Here is a 21,352-nt window from a genome sequence, read left to right as displayed (position 1 = left end):
CGATTCTCATACATGTGTAGCCTGCAGGAGCCATTAGGACATTGACCCCAACTTTTGACTTCTTAACGAAAACAAGGTCTTTGAGGTTGGCGTAATGCGCACAACCAAGGGAGTTGACCCATCAAACCCAACACCTCCCCTATATAAGCTATTTGTCTGATTCTCATACATGTGTAGCCTGCAACAACGATTAGGACATCCACCCCAACTTCTGAATTCGTCTGCGTTGACCGCACCAAAGGTGCACGCCTTGGTGCTCACCAAAATCCGACTTCCGACTTCTTCTGCTATGCGGGGTCTTTGAGGTTGGCGCAGTGCGCACAACCAGGGGAGTCAACCCACCGAATGCAACACCTCCCCTATATAAGCTATTTGTCTGATTCTCATACATGCGTAGACTGCAGCAATGATTAGGACATCCACCCCAACTTTTGACTTCTTAAACAAGACAGGGTCTTTGAAGTTGGTGCAGTGCACACAACCAGGGGAGTCGACCCATCAAACGCAACACCTCCCCTATATAAAGCTATTTGTCCGATTCTCATACGTGTAGTCTGCAGCAGCGATTAGGACATCGACCCCAACTTCCGAATTCGTTTGCATTGACCGCACCAAAGGTGCACGCCTTGGTGTGCACCCTGGAGTGCACTTTGGTGCTCACCTCGGTGCACACTTTGGTGTGCACCTCGGTGTGCACCAAAGGTGCGCACCTTGGAGCGCACCAAAGGTGTACACTTTGGAGCGCACCACATAGGGTCTTTGAGAGGTTGGCGCAGTGCGCACACCAAGGTGGGTGTTGAGGTGCGTGCCGAGGTGGGTGGGTGCTAGGGTGCGCTCCATGGTGGGTGCCAGGGTGGGTGCGTGCTAGGGTGGATTCCAAAGAGGGTCATAGGGTGGGTGCCAAGGTGGGTTGGTGATATAGTGGGTTCAAAGGTGGGTACTAGGGTGGGTTCCAAGGTGGGTCACAAGTTGGGTGCCAGGATGCGTGGGTGTTAGGTTGGGTGCCAAGGTGGGCTCCTGCGTGGGTGGGTGCTAGGGTGGGTTTCAAGGTGGACGCGAGGGCGGGTGCCAAGGTGGGTAACAAGTTGGGTGTTAGGATGGGTGAGTGCTAGAGTGGGTGCCAAGGTGGGTGGGTGCTAAGGTGGATGCCAAGGTGGTTCACAGGGTGGGTGGGTTCTAGGGTGAGTTCCAAGGTGGGTCACAGGTTCAGTGCTAGGGTGGGTGTCAAGGCGGGTGTCGAGGTGCCTGGGTGCTAGGGTGTGGATGCCAATGTGGGTCATAGGGTGGGTACTAGGGTGGGCTGCAATGTGGGTGCCAAGGTGGGTAACATGCTCGGTGGGTTCTAAATTGGGTGCCAGGGTGGGTGTGCACCCACCTTGCCCGAGGTGGGTGCCAAGGTGCCAGTGTGGGTGGGTGCTAAGGTGGATGCCAAGGTGGGTGAGAAGGTGGGTGATAGGTTGAGTGGTAGGATGGGTGGGTGCCAAGATGGGTCACAGGGTGGGTGCAAGGGTGGGTAGGTGCTAGGGTTGGTGTCAGGGTGGGTGGGTGCTAGGTTGGGTTCCAAGGTGGGTGCGAGGGTGAGTGTCAAGGTGGGTCACAGGTTAGGTGCTAGGATGGGTGAGTGCTAGGGTGCAAAGGTGCCAGGGTGGGTGCTAGGATGGGTCGATGCTAGGGTGAGTGGCAAGGTGGGTCCACAAGTGTCAAGGTGGGTGCCGAGGTGGGTGCCAAGTCGGCGACTGCTATGGTGGATGCCAAGGTGGGTCACGGGGTGGGTGCCAAGTTGCTAGGTTGGGTTCCAAGGTGGGTGCCAACGTGGGTGCTAGGGTGCGTGGGTTAAAGGGTGTGTCACAACGTGGGTGCCAGGATGGGTGCGCACCCACACTGGCCAAGACGGGTGCGGGTGCAAGGTTGGGTTCCAAGCCCGGTCACAGGCTGGGTGCTAGGATGGGTGGGTGCCAAGGTGGGCACCAGGGTGGGTGCACCCACCCTGGCCAAGGTGGGTCACGGGGTGGGTCCTAGGGTGGGTAACGGGGTGGGTACTAAGGTGCGTGCCAAGGTGGGTCATAGGGTGGGTGCCAAGGTGGGCACCAGGGTGGGTGTGCACCAACCCTAGCCAGGGTAGGTCACGGGGTGGTTGTCGGGGTGGGCGTCAAGGAGCCAAGGTGGGTGGCAAGTAGCCAAGTTGCGTGCCAAGGTGGGTGTCGGGGTGGGTGCCAAGGATCCAAGGTGGGTGCCAAGGAACCAAGGTGGGTGTCTGGGTGGGTGCCGAGGTGGGAGCCAGGGTGGGTCCCAAGGTGAGTGCAAAGGTGGGTGCCAGGGTCAAGGTGAGTGCCAATGTGGGTTCCAAGGTGCCAGGGTCAGGGTGAGTGCCAATGTGGGTTCAAAGGTGCTAAGTTGGGTGCGAGGTTGGGTGCGAGGGTGGGTGGGTGCCAAGGTGTGCTAGGTGGAAGCCCGGGTGGGTCGGCATCCCATGGGTGTCGAGTTGGGTGCCTGATGGGTGCTTCTTGTCAAGTTTTAGTCGTCGGGACTCATTTCGAGCCTTAGAGGTCGTTTCTTGTCCGGTTGCCCTGTCTTCGACCTGGGAACCCAATTTTGGTCCTCGGGTCCCATTTTTTTTTGTCTCGCATCCCACTTTTGGCCTGTGGCCTTTTCGGGGTCGATTCTCGTTTTGGGCATCAGAGCATGTTTCTTCTCCTAAAACCCAATATTTGTTTATTAAGTCTCGGAACACATTTTTGTTCTCGTGGACCCATCATGGGTCTTGGAACGCATTTGTGGTCCTTGGGTCCCATTTTGCATCCCGAAACTTGTGTTTTGGTGCTTGATCCCTATTTTGGGTGCCCACCTTGCACCAAGTGCGCACCCGGGGCAAACCGAGCGCCTTGGTGCACCGGGGCAAGATCGAGCGTGCACCCGAGGCGCCCCGAACATGCACCAAGGTGCACTCGGCCCACATGTGAGCGCAGGTCGTTGCGCCCGAGGTGGTGTGTGGGCACCGCGTTGCAGACGGGACACTGCACGCACACGACGCCCCCTCCAGGTGCACGCACGTAGGCCGGGCCGGGTGCACACCCGACGCCCTAGCAAGGTGCGCGCACCCGGGCAGGGCTCACACTTGGCGAACGGGGCGCACTTCGCGAGGGAGGGTGTGCACCTCGACGGGGGTGGGTGGCCGGGGTGGATTCGCACGTGGGTCGCGGTTTGCTAAGTACACACTGCGACAAGCTCATAACGGGTGCGATCATACCAGCGTTAGTGCACCGGATCCCATCAGAACTCCGCAGTTAAGCGCGCTTGGGCCGGAGTAGTACTGGGATGGGTGACCTCCCGGGAAGTCCCGGTGTTGCACCCTTTTTTAGTTTTTCGCCGGGCGTCGCAATGCTATTTGAATAAACCTTTTGCCCGTTTGCGTTCTCGTCGGGGCCGGGCCGGGCCGGGGTGCGCTGCCCGCACTACCGCGCGCGCGGGGGCGACACCGAGCGCGCACCCGAGGCGCCCCGAGCACACAGGCCACGGTGCAACCCGGGCGTTGTGCGCGCACCCCGGTGCGCCCGAGGTGCTGCGCGCGCACCCAGGTGAAATCGGTGTGCACCTCGGCCAGTGCGCGCTCGGTCGAGTCGCGCACGTTGGCCAAGGTGCACGGTGATGTTTCTTACTCTAAGGTTCCGCACCAGACGCCCGGGACAGGTGAGCGAAGCTGGGCGGGGCCGGGTGCGCGGCCGGGGCAGGTGCACGCAGCTGGAGAGAGCTTTGGAGCACACTTCGGAGCGCACCAATGATGCGCTCCATTCAAAAGTTTCCTGAAAAGGCAAAAAAAGTTGAGATTATAGAATTTCCCACTTGAGAGATTGTAAAAAAAAAAAATTTAAAATGAAGGAAACGCGGGTGCCAAGGTGTGCGCAGCCCAGCCAAGGTGTGCGCACCAAGGCGCCCACCCTGGCGAAGGTGCACGCAAGGTGCGCACCCGAGGCAAACCGGACAATTAACCCAACTTTCGACTTCGCGCGCACCTTGGAGCGCACTTCGGAGCGCTCCTTGGTGCGCACCAATCTTGGGCACCTCGGAGTGCACCATGGCGCCCACCAAGGTGCGCACCCGGGGCAAACCGAGCTCCGACTTCGTGCGCACCTTGGAGCGCACGAAAGGTGCGCACCATGGCGCCCACCAAGGTGCGCAGCCCAGCCAAGGCGTGCGCATCAAGGTGCGCACCCTGGCGAAGGTGCGCACCCGGGGCAAACCGAGCTCCGACTTCGTGCGCACCTTGGAGCGCACAAAAGGTGCGCAACCCAGCCAAGGTGTGCGCACCCCGGTCAAACCGAGCTCCGAATCGTGCGCACCAGAGGTGCACGCCATCGTGCGCACCTTGGAGCACACTTCGGAGCCCTCCTTGGTGCGCGCCGATGTTGCGCACCTCGGAGCGCACCCGGGGAAAACAATGCAATTAACCCGACTTTCGACTTCGTGGGCACCTCGGAGCGCTCTCGGGTTCGCACCTCGGAGCACACCGAGGTGCGCACCTTTGATGCGCTGCCTTCACCAATTTCCAGAAAAGGCAAGAAAACATTGAGAAGGTGTGCGCACCGAGGTGCCCACCCTGGCGAAGGTGCACGCGAGGTGCGCACCCGGGGCAAACCGGGCTCCGACTTCGTGCACGCCGCACCTTGGAGCACACTTCGGAGCGCTCCTTGGTGCGCACCAGGGCGCGCAACCCAGCCGAGGTGCCCACCCCGGCGAAGGTGCACGCGAGGTGCGCACCCGGGGCAAACCGGGCTCCGACTTCGTGCACGCCATGGTGCCCACCGCGGCGAAGGTGCACGCGAGGTGCGCACCCGGGGCAAACCGGGCTCCGACTTCGTGCACGCCGCACCTTGGAGCACACTTCGGAGCGCTCCTTGGTGCGCACCATGGTGCCCACCAGGGCGCGCAACCCCGCCGAAGGTGCACGCGAGGTGCGCACCCGGGGCAAACCGGGCTCCGACTTCGTGCACGCCGCACCTTGGAGCACACTTCGGAGCGCTCCTTGGTGCGCACCATGGTGCCCACCAGGGCGCGCAACCCCGCCGAAGGTGCACGCGAGGTGCGCACCCGGGGCAAACCGGGCTCCGACTTCGTGCACGCCATGGTGCGCACCGCGGCGAAGGTGCGCACCCGGGGCAAACCGGGCTCCGACTTCGTGCACGCCGCACCTTGGAGCACACTTCGGAGCGCTCCTTGGTGCGCACCAGGGCGCGCAACCCAGCCGAGGTGCCCACCCCGGCGAAGGTGCACGCGAGGTGCGTACCCGGGGCAAACCGGGCTCCGACTTCGTGCACGCCGCACCTTGGAGCACACTTCGGAGCGCTCCTTGGTGCGCACCATGGTGCCCACCAGGCCGCGCAACCCAGCCAAGGTGTGCGCACCAAGGTGCACGCGAGGTGCGCACCCGGGGCAAACCGGGGTCCGACTTCGTGCACGCCGCACCTTGGAGCACACATCGGGGCGCTCCCGGGTTCGCACCGGCGTTGCGCACCGTGGTGGGCACCTCGGAGCACACCAAGGTGGGCAGCGAGGTGCGCACCTTTGATGCGATGCCTTCACTAATTTCCATAAAAGGCAAAAAAAAAACGAGATTTTAAAATTTCCGTTTTGAAAGATAGTGAGAAAAAGGGAATGCTGGTGCCATCTTGAGCCCGCCCTGGTGCGCAGCCCAGCCAAGGTGTGCGCACCAAGGTGCCCACCCTGGCGAAGGTGCGCGCCCGGGCAATTAACCCAACTTCCAACTTCGCGCGCGCCAGGGTGGGAGCGCACCCAACAACCGGGCCTGGGAAGAGCCAATGCGAGAAACCCCACCAAACGCTCTGACAAAAAAAGAGGGGGCGCTCCAGTAACCCCGCTTCGGAGCGCACCCTGGGCAAACCCAGCCAAGGTGCCCACCCCGGCCAAGGTGCAGGCGAGGTGCGCACCCGGGGCAAACCGGGCTCCGACAACGTGCACGCCGCACCTTGGAGCACACTTCGTAGCGCTCCCGGGTGCGCACCTCAGAGCACACCAAGGTGGGCAGCGAGGTGCGCACCTTTGATGCGCTGCCTTCACTAATTTCCAGAAAAGGCAAAAAAAAAAGGAGATTTTAAAATTTCCGTTTTGAAAGATAGTGAAAAAAACGGAACGCGCGTGCCATCTTGAGCCCGCCCTGGTGCGCAGCCCAGGTAAGGTGCCCACCCTGGCAAAGGTGCGCACCCGGGCAATTAACCCTACTTCCGACTTCGTGCGCGCCAGGGTGGCAACCGGGCCTCGGAAGAGCCAATGCGAGAAACCCCACCAAACGCTCCGACAAAAAAAGAGGCGGCGCTCCAATAACCCCGCTTCGGAGCGCAGCCGGGGCAAACCCAGCCAAGGTGCCCACCCCGACGAAGGTGCACGCGAGGTGCGCACCCGGGGCAAACCGGGCTCCGACAACGTGCACGCAGCACCTTGGAGCACACTTCGAAGCACTCCCGGGTGCCCACCGGCGTTGCGCACCGTGGTGGGCAGCGAGGTGCGCACCTTTGATGCGCTGCCTTCACTAATTTCCAGAAAAAGGCAAAAAAAAATGAGATTTTAAAATTTCCGTTTTGAAAGATAGTGAAAAAAAAGGAACGCGGGTGCCATCTTGAGCCCGCCCTGGTGCGCAGCCCAGGCAAGGCATGCGCACCAAGGTGCCCACCCGAGGTGCACACCCGGGGCAAACCGGGCTCCGACTTCGTGCAGGCCGCACCTTGGAGCACACTTCGGAGCGCTCCTTGGTGCGCACCATGGTGCCCACCAGGGCGCGCAACCCAGCCAAGGTCTGCACACTAAGGTGCCCACCCCGGCGAAGGTGCACGCGAGGTGCGCACCCGGGGCAAACCGGGCTCCGACTTCGTGCACGCCATGGTGCCCACCGCGGCGAAGGTGCACGCGAGGTGCGCACCCGGGGCAAACCGGGCTCCGACTTCGTGCACGCCGCACCTTGGAGCACACTTCGGAGCGCTCCTTGGTGCGCACCATGGTGCCCACCAGGGCGCGCAACCCAGCCAAGGTGTGCGCACCAAGGTGCACGCGAGGTGCGCACCCGGGGCAAACCGGGGTCCGACTTCGTGCACGCCGCACCTTGGAGCACACATCGGAGCGCTCCCAGGTTCGCACCAGCGTTGCGCACCTTTGATGCGCTGCCTTCACTAATTTCCAGAAAAGGCAAAAAAAAACGATATTTTAAAATTTCCGTTCTGAAAGATAGTGAAAAAAACGGAACGCGGGTGCCATCTTGAGCCCTTCCTGGTGCGCAGCCCAGGCAAGTTGTGCGCACCAAGGTGCCCACCCTGGCGGAGGTGCGCGCCCGGGGCAAACCGGGCTCCGACTTCGTGCACTGCATGGTGCCCACCAAGGCGCGCAACCCAGCCAAGGTGCCCACCGCAGCGAAGGTGCACGCGAGGTGCACACCCGGGGCAAACCGGGCTCCGACTTCGTGCACGCCGCACCTTGGAGCACACTTCAGAGCGCTCCTTGGTGCGCACCAGGGCGCGCAACCCAGCCGAGGTGCCCACCCCGGCGAAGGTGCACGCGAGGTGCGCACCCGGGGCAAACCGGGCTCCGACTTCGTGCACGCCATGGTGCCCACCGCGGCGAAGGTGCGCACCCGGGGCAAACCGGGCTCCGACTTCGTGCACGCCGCACCTTGGAGCACACTTCGGAGCGCTCCTTGGTGCGCACCATGGTGCCCACCAGGCCGCGCAACCCAGCCAAGGTGTGCGCACCAAGGTGCACGCGAGGTGCGCACCCGGGGCAAACCGGGGTCCGACTTCGTGCACACCGCACCTTGGAGCACACATCGGGGCGCTCCCGGGTTCGCACCGGCGTTGCGCACCGTGGTGGGCACCTCGGAGCACACCAAGGTGGGCAGCGAGGTGCGCACCTTTGATGCGATGCCTTCACTAATTTCCATAAAAGGCAAAAAAAAAACGAGATTTTAAAATTTCCGTTTTGAAAGATAGTGAGAAAAAGGGAATGCTGGTGCCATCTTGAGCCTGCCCTGGTGCGCAGCCCAGCCAAGGTTTGCGCACCAAGGTGCCCACCCTGGCGAAGGTGCGCGCCCGGGCAATTAACCCAACTTCCAACTTCGCGCGCGCCAGGGTGGGAGCGCACCCAACAACCGGGCCTGGGAAGAGCCAATGCGAGAAACCCCACCAAACTCTCTGACAAAAAAAGAGGGGGCGCTCCAGTAACCCCGCTTCGGAGCGCACCCTGGGCAAACCCAGCCAAGGTGCCCACCCCGGCCAAGGTGCAGGCGAGGTGCGCACCCGGGGCAAACCGGGCTCCGACAACGTGCACGCCGCACCTTGGAGCACACTTCGTAGCGCTCCCGGGTGCGCACCTCAGAGCACACCAAGGTGGGCAGCGAGGTGCGCACCTTTGATGCGCTGCCTTCACTAATTTCCAGAAAAGGCAAAAAAAAAAGGAGATTTTAAAATTTCCGTTTTGAAAGATAGTGAAAAAAACGGAACGCGCGTGCCATCTTGAGCCCGCCCTGGTGCGCAGCCCAGGTAAGGTGCCACCCTGGCAAAGGTGCGCACCCGGGCAATTAACCCTACTTCCGACTTCGTGCGCGCCAGGGTGGCAACCGGGCCTCGGAAGAGCCAATGCGAGAAACCCCACCAAACGCTCCGACAAAAAAAGAGGCGGCGCTCCAATAACCCCGCTTCGGAGCGCAGCCGGGGCAAACCAAGCCAAGGTGCCCACCCCGACGAAGGTGCACGCGAGGTGCGCACCCGGGGCAAACCGGGCTCCGACAACGTGCACGCAGCACCTTGGAGCACACTTCGAAGCACTCCCGGGTGCCCACCGGCGTTGCGCACCGTGGTGGGCAGCGAGGTGCGCACCTTTGATGCGCTGCCTTCACTAATTTCCAGAAAAAGGCAAAAAAAAATGAGATTTTAAAATTTCCGTTTTGAAAGATAGTGAAAAAAAAGGAACGCGGGTGCCATCTTGAGCCCGCCCTGGTGCGCAGCCCAGGCAAGGCATGCGCACCAAGGTGCCCACCCGAGGTGCACACCCGGGGCAAACCGGGCTCCGACTTCGTGCAGGCCGCACCTTGGAGCACACTTCGGAGCGCTCCTTGGTGCGCACCATGGTGCCCACCAGGGCGCACCCGAGGCAAACCGGGCTCCGACTTCGTGCACGCCGCACCTTGGAGCACACATCGGAGCGCTCCCAGGTTCGCACCAGCGTTGCGCACCTTTGATGCGCTGCCTTCACTAATTTCCAGAAAAGGCAAAAAAAAACGATATTTTAAAATTTCCGTTCTGAAAGATAGTGAAAAAAACGGAACGCGGGTGCCATCTTGAGCCCTTCCTGATGCGCAGCCCAGGCAAGTTGTGCGCACCAAGGTGCCCACCCTGGCGGAGGTGCGCGCCCGGGGCAAACCGGGCTCCGACTTCGTGCACTGCATGGTGCCCACCAAGGCGCGCAACCCAGCCAAGGTGCCCACCGCAGCGAAGGTGCACGCGAGGTGCGCACCCGAGGTGCACACCCGGGGCAAACCGGGCTCCGACTTCGTGCACGCCGCACCTTGGAGCACACTTCAGAGCGCTCCTTGGTACGCACCAGGGCGCGCAACCCAGCCAAGGTGCTCACCCCGGCGAAGGTGCACGCGAGGTGCGCACCCGGGGCAAACCGGGCTCGGACTTCGTGCACGCCGCACCTTGGAGCACACATCGGAGCGCTCCCGGGTTCGCACCAGCATTGCGCACCTTTGATGCGCTGCCTTCACTAATTTCCAGAAAAGGCAAAAAAAAGAAAAAAATGAGATTTTAAAATTTCCGTTTTGAAAGATAGTGAAAAAAACGGAACGCGGGTGCCATCTTGAGCCCGCCCTGGTGTGCAGCCCAGGCAAGTTGTGCGCACCAAGGCACCCACCCTGGCCAAGGTGGGTCACGGGGTGGGTCCTAGGGTGGGTAACGGGGTGGGTACTAAGGTGCGTGCCAAGGTGGGTCATAGGGTGGGTGCCAAGGTGGGCACCAGGGTGGGTGTGCACCAACCCTAGCCAGGGTAGGTCACGGGGTGGTTGTCGGGGTGGGCGTCAAGGAGCCAAGGTGGGTGGCAAGTAGCCAAGTTGCGTGCCAAGGTGGGTGTCGGGGTGGGTGCCAAGGATCCAAGGTGGGTGCCAAGGAACCAAGGTGGGTGTCTGGGTGGGTGCCGAGGTGGGAGCCAGGGTGGGTCCCAAGGTGAGTGCAAAGGTGGGTGCCAGGGTCAAGGTGAGTGCCAATGTGGGTTCCAAGGTGCCAGGGTCAGGGTGAGTGCCAATGTGGGTTCAAAGGTGCTAAGTTGGGTGCGAGGTTGGGTGCGAGGGTGGGTGGGTGCCAAGGTGTGCTAGGTGGAAGCCCGGGTGGGTCGGCATCCCATGGGTGTCGAGTTGGGTGCCTGATGGGTGCTTCTTGTCAAGTTTTAGTCGTCGGGACTCATTTCGAGCCTTAGAGGTCGTTTCTTGTCCGGTTGCCCTGTCTTCGACCTGGGAACCCAATTTTGGTCCTCGGGTCCCATTTTTTTTTGTCTCGCATCCCACTTTTGGCCTGTGGCCTTTTCGGGGTCGATTCTCGTTTTGGGCATCAGAGCATGTTTCTTCTCCTAAAACCCAATATTTGTTTATTAAGTCTCGGAACACATTTTTGTTCTCGTGGACCCATCATGGGTCTTGGAACGCATTTGTGGTCCTTGGGTCCCATTTTGCATCCCGAAACTTGTGTTTTGGTGCTTGATCCCTATTTTGGGTGCCCACCTTGCACCAAGTGCGCACCCGGGGCAAACCGAGCGCCTTGGTGCACCGGGGCAAGATCGAGCGTGCACCCGAGGCGCCCCGAACATGCACCAAGGTGCACTCGGCCCACATGTGAGCGCAGGTCGTTGCGCCCGAGGTGGTGTGTGGGCACCGCGTTGCAGACGGGACACTGCACGCACACGACGCCCCCTCCAGGTGCACGCACGTAGGCCGGGCCGGGTGCACACCCGACGCCCTAGCAAGGTGCGCGCACCCGGGCAGGGCTCACACTTGGCGAACGGGGCGCACTTCGCGAGGGAGGGTGTGCACCTCGACGGGGGTGGGTGGCCGGGGTGGATTCGCACGTGGGTCGCGGTTTGCTAAGTACACACTGCGACAAGCTCATAACGGGTGCGATCATACCAGCGTTAGTGCACCGGATCCCATCAGAACTCCGCAGTTAAGCGCGCTTGGGCCGGAGTAGTACTGGGATGGGTGACCTCCCGGGAAGTCCCGGTGTTGCACCCTTTTTTAGTTTTTCGCCGGGCGTCGCAATGCTATTTGAATAAACCTTTTGCCCGTTTGCGTTCTCGTCGGGGCCGGGCCGGGCCGGGGTGCGCTGCCCGCACTACCGCGCGCGCGGGGGCGACACCGAGCGCGCACCCGAGGCGCCCCGAGCACACAGGCCACGGTGCAACCCGGGCGTTGTGCGCGCACCCCGGTGCGCCCGAGGTGCTGCGCGCGCACCCAGGTGAAATCGGTGTGCACCTCGGCCAGTGCGCGCTCGGTCGAGTCGCGCACGTTGGCCAAGGTGCACGGTGATGTTTCTTACTCTAAGGTTCCGCACCAGACGCCCGGGACAGGTGAGCGAAGCTGGGCGGGGCCGGGTGCGCGGCCGGGGCAGGTGCACGCAGCTGGAGAGAGCTTTGGAGCACACTTCGGAGCGCACCAATGATGCGCTCCATTCAAAAGTTTCCTGAAAAGGCAAAAAAAGTTGAGATTATAGAATTTCCCACTTGAGAGATTGTAAAAAAAAAAAATTTAAAATGAAGGAAACGCGGGTGCCAAGGTGTGCGCAGCCCAGCCAAGGTGTGCGCACCAAGGCGCCCACCCTGGCGAAGGTGCACGCAAGGTGCGCACCCGAGGCAAACCGGACAATTAACCCAACTTTCGACTTCGCGCGCACCTTGGAGCGCACTTCGGAGCGCTCCTTGGTGCGCACCAATCTTGGGCACCTCGGAGTGCACCATGGCGCCCACCAAGGTGCGCACCCGGGGCAAACCGAGCTCCGACTTCGTGCGCACCTTGGAGCGCACGAAAGGTGCGCACCATGGCGCCCACCAAGGTGCGCAGCCCAGCCAAGGCGTGCGCATCAAGGTGCGCACCCTGGCGAAGGTGCGCACCCGGGGCAAACCGAGCTCCGACTTCGTGCGCACCTTGGAGCGCACAAAAGGTGCGCAACCCAGCCAAGGTGTGCGCACCCCGGTCAAACCGAGCTCCGAATCGTGCGCACCAGAGGTGCACGCCATCGTGCGCACCTTGGAGCACACTTCGGAGCCCTCCTTGGTGCGCGCCGATGTTGCGCACCTCGGAGCGCACCCGGGGAAAACAATGCAATTAACCCGACTTTCGACTTCGTGGGCACCTCGGAGCGCTCTCGGGTTCGCACCTCGGAGCACACCGAGGTGCGCACCTTTGATGCGCTGCCTTCACCAATTTCCAGAAAAGGCAAGAAAACATTGAGAAGGTGTGCGCACCGAGGTGCCCACCCTGGCGAAGGTGCACGCGAGGTGCGCACCCGGGGCAAACCGGGCTCCGACTTCGTGCACGCCGCACCTTGGAGCACACTTCGGAGCGCTCCTTGGTGCGCACCAGGGCGCGCAACCCAGCCGAGGTGCCCACCCCGGCGAAGGTGCACGCGAGGTGCGCACCCGGGGCAAACCGGGCTCCGACTTCGTGCACGCCATGGTGCCCACCGCGGCGAAGGTGCACGCGAGGTGCGCACCCGGGGCAAACCGGGCTCCGACTTCGTGCACGCCGCACCTTGGAGCACACTTCGGAGCGCTCCTTGGTGCGCACCATGGTGCCCACCAGGGCGCGCAACCCCGCCGAAGGTGCACGCGAGGTGCGCACCCGGGGCAAACCGGGCTCCGACTTCGTGCACGCCGCACCTTGGAGCACACTTCGGAGCGCTCCTTGGTGCGCACCATGGTGCCCACCAGGGCGCGCAACCCCGCCGAAGGTGCACGCGAGGTGCGCACCCGGGGCAAACCGGGCTCCGACTTCGTGCACGCCATGGTGCGCACCGCGGCGAAGGTGCGCACCCGGGGCAAACCGGGCTCCGACTTCGTGCACGCCGCACCTTGGAGCACACTTCGGAGCGCTCCTTGGTGCGCACCAGGGCGCGCAACCCAGCCGAGGTGCCCACCCCGGCGAAGGTGCACGCGAGGTGCGTACCCGGGGCAAACCGGGCTCCGACTTCGTGCACGCCGCACCTTGGAGCACACTTCGGAGCGCTCCTTGGTGCGCACCATGGTGCCCACCAGGCCGCGCAACCCAGCCAAGGTGTGCGCACCAAGGTGCACGCGAGGTGCGCACCCGGGGCAAACCGGGGTCCGACTTCGTGCACGCCGCACCTTGGAGCACACATCGGGGCGCTCCCGGGTTCGCACCGGCGTTGCGCACCGTGGTGGGCACCTCGGAGCACACCAAGGTGGGCAGCGAGGTGCGCACCTTTGATGCGATGCCTTCACTAATTTCCATAAAAGGCAAAAAAAAAACGAGATTTTAAAATTTCCGTTTTGAAAGATAGTGAGAAAAAGGGAATGCTGGTGCCATCTTGAGCCCGCCCTGGTGCGCAGCCCAGCCAAGGTGTGCGCACCAAGGTGCCCACCCTGGCGAAGGTGCGCGCCCGGGCAATTAACCCAACTTCCAACTTCGCGCGCGCCAGGGTGGGAGCGCACCCAACAACCGGGCCTGGGAAGAGCCAATGCGAGAAACCCCACCAAACGCTCTGACAAAAAAAGAGGGGGCGCTCCAGTAACCCCGCTTCGGAGCGCACCCTGGGCAAACCCAGCCAAGGTGCCCACCCCGGCCAAGGTGCAGGCGAGGTGCGCACCCGGGGCAAACCGGGCTCCGACAACGTGCACGCCGCACCTTGGAGCACACTTCGTAGCGCTCCCGGGTGCGCACCTCAGAGCACACCAAGGTGGGCAGCGAGGTGCGCACCTTTGATGCGCTGCCTTCACTAATTTCCAGAAAAGGCAAAAAAAAAAGGAGATTTTAAAATTTCCGTTTTGAAAGATAGTGAAAAAAACGGAACGCGCGTGCCATCTTGAGCCCGCCCTGGTGCGCAGCCCAGGTAAGGTGCCCACCCTGGCAAAGGTGCGCACCCGGGCAATTAACCCTACTTCCGACTTCGTGCGCGCCAGGGTGGCAACCGGGCCTCGGAAGAGCCAATGCGAGAAACCCCACCAAACGCTCCGACAAAAAAAGAGGCGGCGCTCCAATAACCCCGCTTCGGAGCGCAGCCGGGGCAAACCCAGCCAAGGTGCCCACCCCGACGAAGGTGCACGCGAGGTGCGCACCCGGGGCAAACCGGGCTCCGACAACGTGCACGCAGCACCTTGGAGCACACTTCGAAGCACTCCCGGGTGCCCACCGGCGTTGCGCACCGTGGTGGGCAGCGAGGTGCGCACCTTTGATGCGCTGCCTTCACTAATTTCCAGAAAAAGGCAAAAAAAAATGAGATTTTAAAATTTCCGTTTTGAAAGATAGTGAAAAAAAAGGAACGCGGGTGCCATCTTGAGCCCGCCCTGGTGCGCAGCCCAGGCAAGGCATGCGCACCAAGGTGCCCACCCGAGGTGCACACCCGGGGCAAACCGGGCTCCGACTTCGTGCAGGCCGCACCTTGGAGCACACTTCGGAGCGCTCCTTGGTGCGCACCATGGTGCCCACCAGGGCGCGCAACCCAGCCAAGGTCTGCACACTAAGGTGCCCACCCCGGCGAAGGTGCACGCGAGGTGCGCACCCGGGGCAAACCGGGCTCCGACTTCGTGCACGCCATGGTGCCCACCGCGGCGAAGGTGCACGCGAGGTGCGCACCCGGGGCAAACCGGGCTCCGACTTCGTGCACGCCGCACCTTGGAGCACACTTCGGAGCGCTCCTTGGTGCGCACCATGGTGCCCACCAGGGCGCGCAACCCAGCCAAGGTGTGCGCACCAAGGTGCACGCGAGGTGCGCACCCGGGGCAAACCGGGGTCCGACTTCGTGCACGCCGCACCTTGGAGCACACATCGGAGCGCTCCCAGGTTCGCACCAGCGTTGCGCACCTTTGATGCGCTGCCTTCACTAATTTCCAGAAAAGGCAAAAAAAAACGATATTTTAAAATTTCCGTTCTGAAAGATAGTGAAAAAAACGGAACGCGGGTGCCATCTTGAGCCCTTCCTGGTGCGCAGCCCAGGCAAGTTGTGCGCACCAAGGTGCCCACCCTGGCGGAGGTGCGCGCCCGGGGCAAACCGGGCTCCGACTTCGTGCACTGCATGGTGCCCACCAAGGCGCGCAACCCAGCCAAGGTGCCCACCGCAGCGAAGGTGCACGCGAGGTGCACACCCGGGGCAAACCGGGCTCCGACTTCGTGCACGCCGCACCTTGGAGCACACTTCAGAGCGCTCCTTGGTGCGCACCAGGGCGCGCAACCCAGCCGAGGTGCCCACCCCGGCGAAGGTGCACGCGAGGTGCGCACCCGGGGCAAACCGGGCTCCGACTTCGTGCACGCCATGGTGCCCACCGCGGCGAAGGTGCGCACCCGGGGCAAACCGGGCTCCGACTTCGTGCACGCCGCACCTTGGAGCACACTTCGGAGCGCTCCTTGGTGCGCACCATGGTGCCCACCAGGCCGCGCAACCCAGCCAAGGTGTGCGCACCAAGGTGCACGCGAGGTGCGCACCCGGGGCAAACCGGGGTCCGACTTCGTGCACGCCGCACCTTGGAGCACACATCGGGGCGCTCCCGGGTTCGCACCGGCGTTGCGCACCGTGGTGGGCACCTCGGAGCACACCAAGGTGGGCAGCGAGGTGCGCACCTTTGATGCGATGCCTTCACTAATTTCCATAAAAGGCAAAAAAAAAACGAGATTTTAAAATTTCCGTTTTGAAAGATAGTGAGAAAAAGGGAATGCTGGTGCCATCTTGAGCCCGCCCTGGTGCGCAGCCCAGCCAAGGTTTGCGCACCAAGGTGCCCACCCTGGCGAAGGTGCGCGCCCGGGCAATTAACCCAACTTCCAACTTCGCGCGCGCCAGGGTGGGAGCGCACCCAACAACCGGGCCTGGGAAGAGCCAATGCGAGAAACCCCACCAAACTCTCTGACAAAAAAAGAGGGGGCGCTCCAGTAACCCCGCTTCGGAGCGCACCCTGGGCAAACCCAGCCAAGGTGCCCACCCCGGCCAAGGTGCAGGCGAGGTGCGCACCCGGGGCAAACCGGGCTCCGACAACGTGCACGCCGCACCTTGGAGCACACTTCGTAGCGCTCCCGGGTGCGCACCTCAGAGCACACCAAGGTGGGCAGCGAGGTGCGCACCTTTGATGCGCTGCCTTCACTAATTTCCAGAAAAGGCAAAAAAAAAAGGAGATTTTAAAATTTCCGTTTTGAAAGATAGTGAAAAAAACGGAACGCGCGTGCCATCTTGAGCCCGCCCTGGTGCGCAGCCCAGGTAAGGTGCCACCCTGGCAAAGGTGCGCACCCGGGCAATTAACCCTACTTCCGACTTCGTGCGCGCCAGGGTGGCAACCGGGCCTCGGAAGAGCCAATGCGAGAAACCCCACCAAACGCTCCGACAAAAAAAGAGGCGGCGCTCCAATAACCCCGCTTCGGAGCGCAGCCGGGGCAAACCAAGCCAAGGTGCCCACCCCGACGAAGGTGCACGCGAGGTGCGCACCCGGGGCAAACCGGGCTCCGACAACGTGCACGCAGCACCTTGGAGCACACTTCGAAGCACTCCCGGGTGCCCACCGGCGTTGCGCACCGTGGTGGGCAGCGAGGTGCGCACCTTTGATGCGCTGCCTTCACTAATTTCCAGAAAAAGGCAAAAAAAAATGAGATTTTAAAATTTCCGTTTTGAAAGATAGTGAAAAAAAAGGAACGCGGGTGCCATCTTGAGCCCGCCCTGGTGCGCAGCCCAGGCAAGGCATGCGCACCAAGGTGCCCACCCGAGGTGCACACCCGGGGCAAACCGGGCTCCGACTTCGTGCAGGCCGCACCTTGGAGCACACTTCGGAGCGCTCCTTGGTGCGCACCATGGTGCCCACCAGGGCGCACCCGAGGCAAACCGGGCTCCGACTTCGTGCACGCCGCACCTTGGAGCACACATCGGAGCGCTCCCAGGTTCGCACCAGCGTTGCGCACCTTTGATGCGCTGCCTTCACTAATTTCCAGAAAAGGCAAAAAAAAACGATATTTTAAAATTTCCGTTCTGAAAGATAGTGAAAAAAACGGAACGCGGGTGCCATCTTGAGCCCTTCCTGATGCGCAGCCCAGGCAAGTTGTGCGCACCAAGGTGCCCACCCTGGCGGAGGTGCGCGCCCGGGGCAAACCGGGCTCCGACTTCGTGCACTGCATGGTGCCCACCAAGGCGCGCAACCCAGCCAAGGTGCCCACCGCAGCGAAGGTGCACGCGAGGTGCGCACCCGAGGTGCACACCCGGGGCAAACCGGGCTCCGACTTCGTGCACGCCGCACCTTGGAGCACACTTCAGAGCGCTCCTTGGTACGCACCAGGGCGCGCAACCCAGCCAAGGTGCTCACCCCGGCGAAGGTGCACGCGAGGTGCGCACCCGGGGCAAACCGGGCTCGGACTTCGTGCACGCCGCACCTTGGAGCACACATCGGAGCGCTCCCGGGTTCGCACCAGCATTGCGCACCTTTGATGCGCTGCCTTCACTAATTTCCAGAAAAGGCAAAAAAAAGAAAAAAATGAGATTTTAAAATTTCCGTTTTGAAAGATAGTGAAAAAAACGGAACGCGGGTGCCATCTTGAGCCCGCCCTGGTGTGCAGCCCAGGCAAGTTGTGCGCACCAAGGCACCCACCCTGGCCAAGGTGGGTCACGGGGTGGGTCCTAGGGTGGGTAACGGGGTGGGTACTAAGGTGCGTGCCAAGGTGGGTCATAGGGTGGGTGCCAAGGTGGGCACCAGGGTGGGTGTGCACCAACCCTAGCCAGGGTAGGTCACGGGGTGGTTGTCGGGGTGGGCGTCAAGGAGCCAAGGTGGGTGGCAAGTAGCCAAGTTGCGTGCCAAGGTGGGTGTCGGGGTGGGTGCCAAGGATCCAAGGTGGGTGCCAAGGAACCAAGGTGGGTGTCTGGGTGGGTGCCGAGGTGGGAGCCAGGGTGGGTCCCAAGGTGAGTGCAAAGGTGGGTGCCAGGGTCAAGGTGAGTGCCAATGTGGGTTCCAAGGTGCCAGGGTCAGGGTGAGTGCCAATGTGGGTTCAAAGGTGCTAAGTTGGGTGCGAGGTTGGGTGCGAGGGTGGGTGGGTGCCAAGGTGTGCTAGGTGGAAGCCCGGGTGGGTCGGCATCCCATGGGTGTCGAGTTGGGTGCCTGATGGGTGCTTCTTGTCAAGTTTTAGTCGTCGGGACTCATTTCGAGCCTTAGAGGTCGTTTCTTGTCCGGTTGCCCTGTCTTCGACCTGGGAACCCAATTTTGGTCCTCGGGTCCCATTTTTTTTTGTCTCGCATCCCACTTTTGGCCTGTGGCCTTTTCGGGGTCGATTCTCGTTTTGGGCATCAGAGCATGTTTCTTCTCCTAAAACCCAATATTTGTTTATTAAGTCTCGGAACACATTTTTGTTCTCGTGGACCCATCATGGGTCTTGGAACGCATTTGTGGTCCTTGGGTCCCATTTTGCATCCCGAAACTTGTGTTTTGGTGCTTGATCCCTATTTTGGGTGCCCACCTTGCACCAAGTGCGCACCCGGGGCAAACCGAGCGCCTTGGTGCACCGGGGCAAGATCGAGCGTGCACCCGAGGCGCCCCGAACATGCACCAAGGTGCACTCGGCCCACATGTGAGCGCAGGTCGTTGCGCCCGAGGTGGTGTGTGGGCACCGCGTTGCAGACGGGACACTGCACGCACACGACGCCCCCTCCAGGTGCACGCACGTAGGCCGGGCCGGGTGCACACCCGACGCCCTAGCAAGGTGCGCGCACCCGGGCAGGGCTCACACTTGGCGAACGGGGCGCACTTCGCGAGGGAGGGTGTGCACCTCGACGGGGGTGGGTGGCCGGGGTGGATTCGCACGTGGGTCGCGGTTTGCTAAGTACACACTGCGACAAGCTCATAACGGGTGCGATCATACCAGCGTTAGTGCACCGGATCCCATCAGAACTCCGCAGTTAAGCGCGCTTGGGCCGGAGTAGTACTGGGATGGGTGACCTCCCGGGAAGTCCCGGTGTTGCACCCTTTTTTAGTTTTTCGCCGGGCGTCGCAATGCTATTTGAATAAACCTTTTGCCCGTTTGCGTTCTCGTCGGGGCCGGGCCGGGCCGGGGTGCGCTGCCCGCACTACCGCGCGCGCGGGGGCGACACCGAGCGCGCACCCGAGGCGCCCCGAGCACACAGGCCACGGTGCAACCCGGGCGTTGTGCGCGCACCCCGGTGCGCCCGAGGTGCTGCGCGCGCACCCAGGTGAAATCGGTGTGCACCTCGGCCAGTGCGCGCTCGGTCGAGTCGCGCACGTTGGCCAAGGTGCACGGTGATGTTTCTTACTCTAAGGTTCCGCACCAGACGCCCGGGACAGGTGAGCGAAGCTGGGCGGGGCCGGGTGCGCGGCCGGGGCAGGTGCACGCAGCTGGAGAGAGCTTTGGAGCACACTTCGGAGCGCACCAATGATGCGCTCCATTCAAAAGTTTCCTGAAAAGGCAAAAAAAGTTGAGATTATAGAATTTCCCACTTGAGAGATTGTAAAAAAAAAAAATTTAAAATGAAGGAAACGCGGGTGCCAAGGTGTGCGCAGCCCAGCCAAGGTGTGCGCACCAAGGCGCCCACCCTGGCGAAGGTGCACGCAAGGTGCGCACCCGAGGCAAACCGGACAATTAACCCAACTTTCGACTTCGCGCGCACCTTGGAGCGCACTTCGGAGCGCTCCTTGGTGCGCACCAATCTTGGGCACCTCGGAGTGCACCATGGCGCCCACCAAGGTGCGCACCCGGGGCAAACCGAGCTCCGACTTCGTGCGCACCTTGGAGCGCACGAAAGGTGCGCACCATGGCGCCCACCAAGGTGCGCAGCCCAGCCAAGGCGTGCGCATCAAGGTGCGCACCCTGGCGAAGGTGCGCACCCGGGGCAAACCGAGCTCCGACTTCGTGCGCACCTTGGAGCGCACAAAAGGTGCGCAACCCAGCCAAGGTGTGCGCACCCCGGTCAAACCGAGCTCCGAATCGTGCGCACCAGAGGTGCACGCCATCGTGCGCACCTTGGAGCACACTTCGGAGCCCTCCTTGGTGCGCGCCGATGTTGCGCACCTCGGAGCGCACCCGGGGAAAACAATGCAATTAACCCGACTTTCGACTTCGTGGGCACCTCGGAGCGCTCTCGGGTTCGCACCTCGGAGCACACCGAGGTGCGCACCTTTGATGCGCTGCCTTCACCAATTTCCAGAAAAGGCAAGAAAACATTGAGAAGGTGTGCGCACCGAGGTGCCCACCCTGGCGAAGGTGCACGCGAGGTGCGCACCCGGGGCAAACCGGGCTCCGACTTCGTGCACGCCGCACCTTGGAGCACACTTCGGAGCGCTCCTTGGTGCGCACCAGGGCGCGCAACCCCGCCGAGGTGCCCACCCCGGCGAAGGTGCACGCGAGGTGCGCACCCGGGGCAAACCGGGCTCCGACTTCGTGCACGCCATGGTGCCCACCGCGGCGAAGGTGCACGCGAGGTGCGCACCCGGGGCAAACCGGGCTCCGACTTCGTGCACGCCGCACCTTGGAGCACACTTCGGAGCGCTCCTTGGTGCGCACCATGGTGCCCACCAGGGCGCGCAACCCCGCCGAAGGTGCACGCGAGGTGCGCACCCGGGGCAAACCGGGCTCCGACTTCGTGCACGCCGCACCTTGGAGCACACTTCGGAGCGCTCCTTGGTGCGCACCATGGTGCCCACCAGGGCGCGCAACCCCGCCGAAGGTGCACGCGAGGTGCGCACCCGGGGCAAACCGGGCTCCGACTTCGTGCACGCCATGGTGCGCACCGCGGCGAAGGTGCGCACCCGGGGCAAACCGGGCTCCGACTTCGTGCACGCCGCACCTTGGAGCACACTTCGGAGCGCTCCTTGGTGCGCACCAGGGCGCGCAACCCAGCCGAGGTGCCCACCCCGGCGAAGGTGCACGCGAGGTGCGTACCCGGGGCAAACCGGGCTCCGACTTCGTGCACGCCGCACCTTGGAGCACACTTCGGAGCGCTCCTTGGTGCGCACCATGGTGCCCACCAGGCCGCGCAACCCAGCCAAGGTGTGCGCACCAAGGTGCACGCGAGGTGCGCACCCGGGGCAAACCGGGGTCCGACTTCGTGCACGCCGCACCTTGGAGCACACATCGGGGCGCTCCCGGGTTCGCACCGGCGTTGCG

At 62.6% G+C, this 21,352-nt stretch overlaps 3 non-coding genes across 3 annotated transcripts; all 3 read left to right on the top strand.

Moving 5' to 3' along the window:
* Window positions 1-3,233: 3,233 nt before the first annotated feature.
* Window positions 3,234-3,352, top strand: LOC131866876 (5S ribosomal RNA). The gene has a single exon (XR_009365475.1). It is a non-coding gene; the product is annotated as a 5S ribosomal RNA (ribosomal RNA).
* A 7,804-nt stretch (window positions 3,353-11,156) lies between these two features.
* LOC131866875 (5S ribosomal RNA) lies at window positions 11,157-11,275 on the top strand. Its single transcript, XR_009365474.1, has one exon. It is a non-coding gene; the product is annotated as a 5S ribosomal RNA (ribosomal RNA).
* Window positions 11,276-19,079: 7,804 nt separating this feature from the next.
* LOC131866874 (5S ribosomal RNA) lies at window positions 19,080-19,198 on the top strand. The gene has a single exon (XR_009365473.1). It is a non-coding gene; the product is annotated as a 5S ribosomal RNA (ribosomal RNA).
* Window positions 19,199-21,352: the final 2,154 nt, after the last annotated feature.

The sequence above is a fragment of the Cryptomeria japonica genome, unplaced genomic scaffold (genome assembly GCF_030272615.1).
Source record: "Cryptomeria japonica unplaced genomic scaffold, Sugi_1.0 HiC_scaffold_156, whole genome shotgun sequence".
Taxonomy (NCBI): Eukaryota; Viridiplantae; Streptophyta; class Pinopsida; order Cupressales; family Cupressaceae; genus Cryptomeria; species Cryptomeria japonica.
Note: the sequence above shows the minus strand (reverse complement) of the source record. Positions and strands in the feature narration are given on the sequence as shown.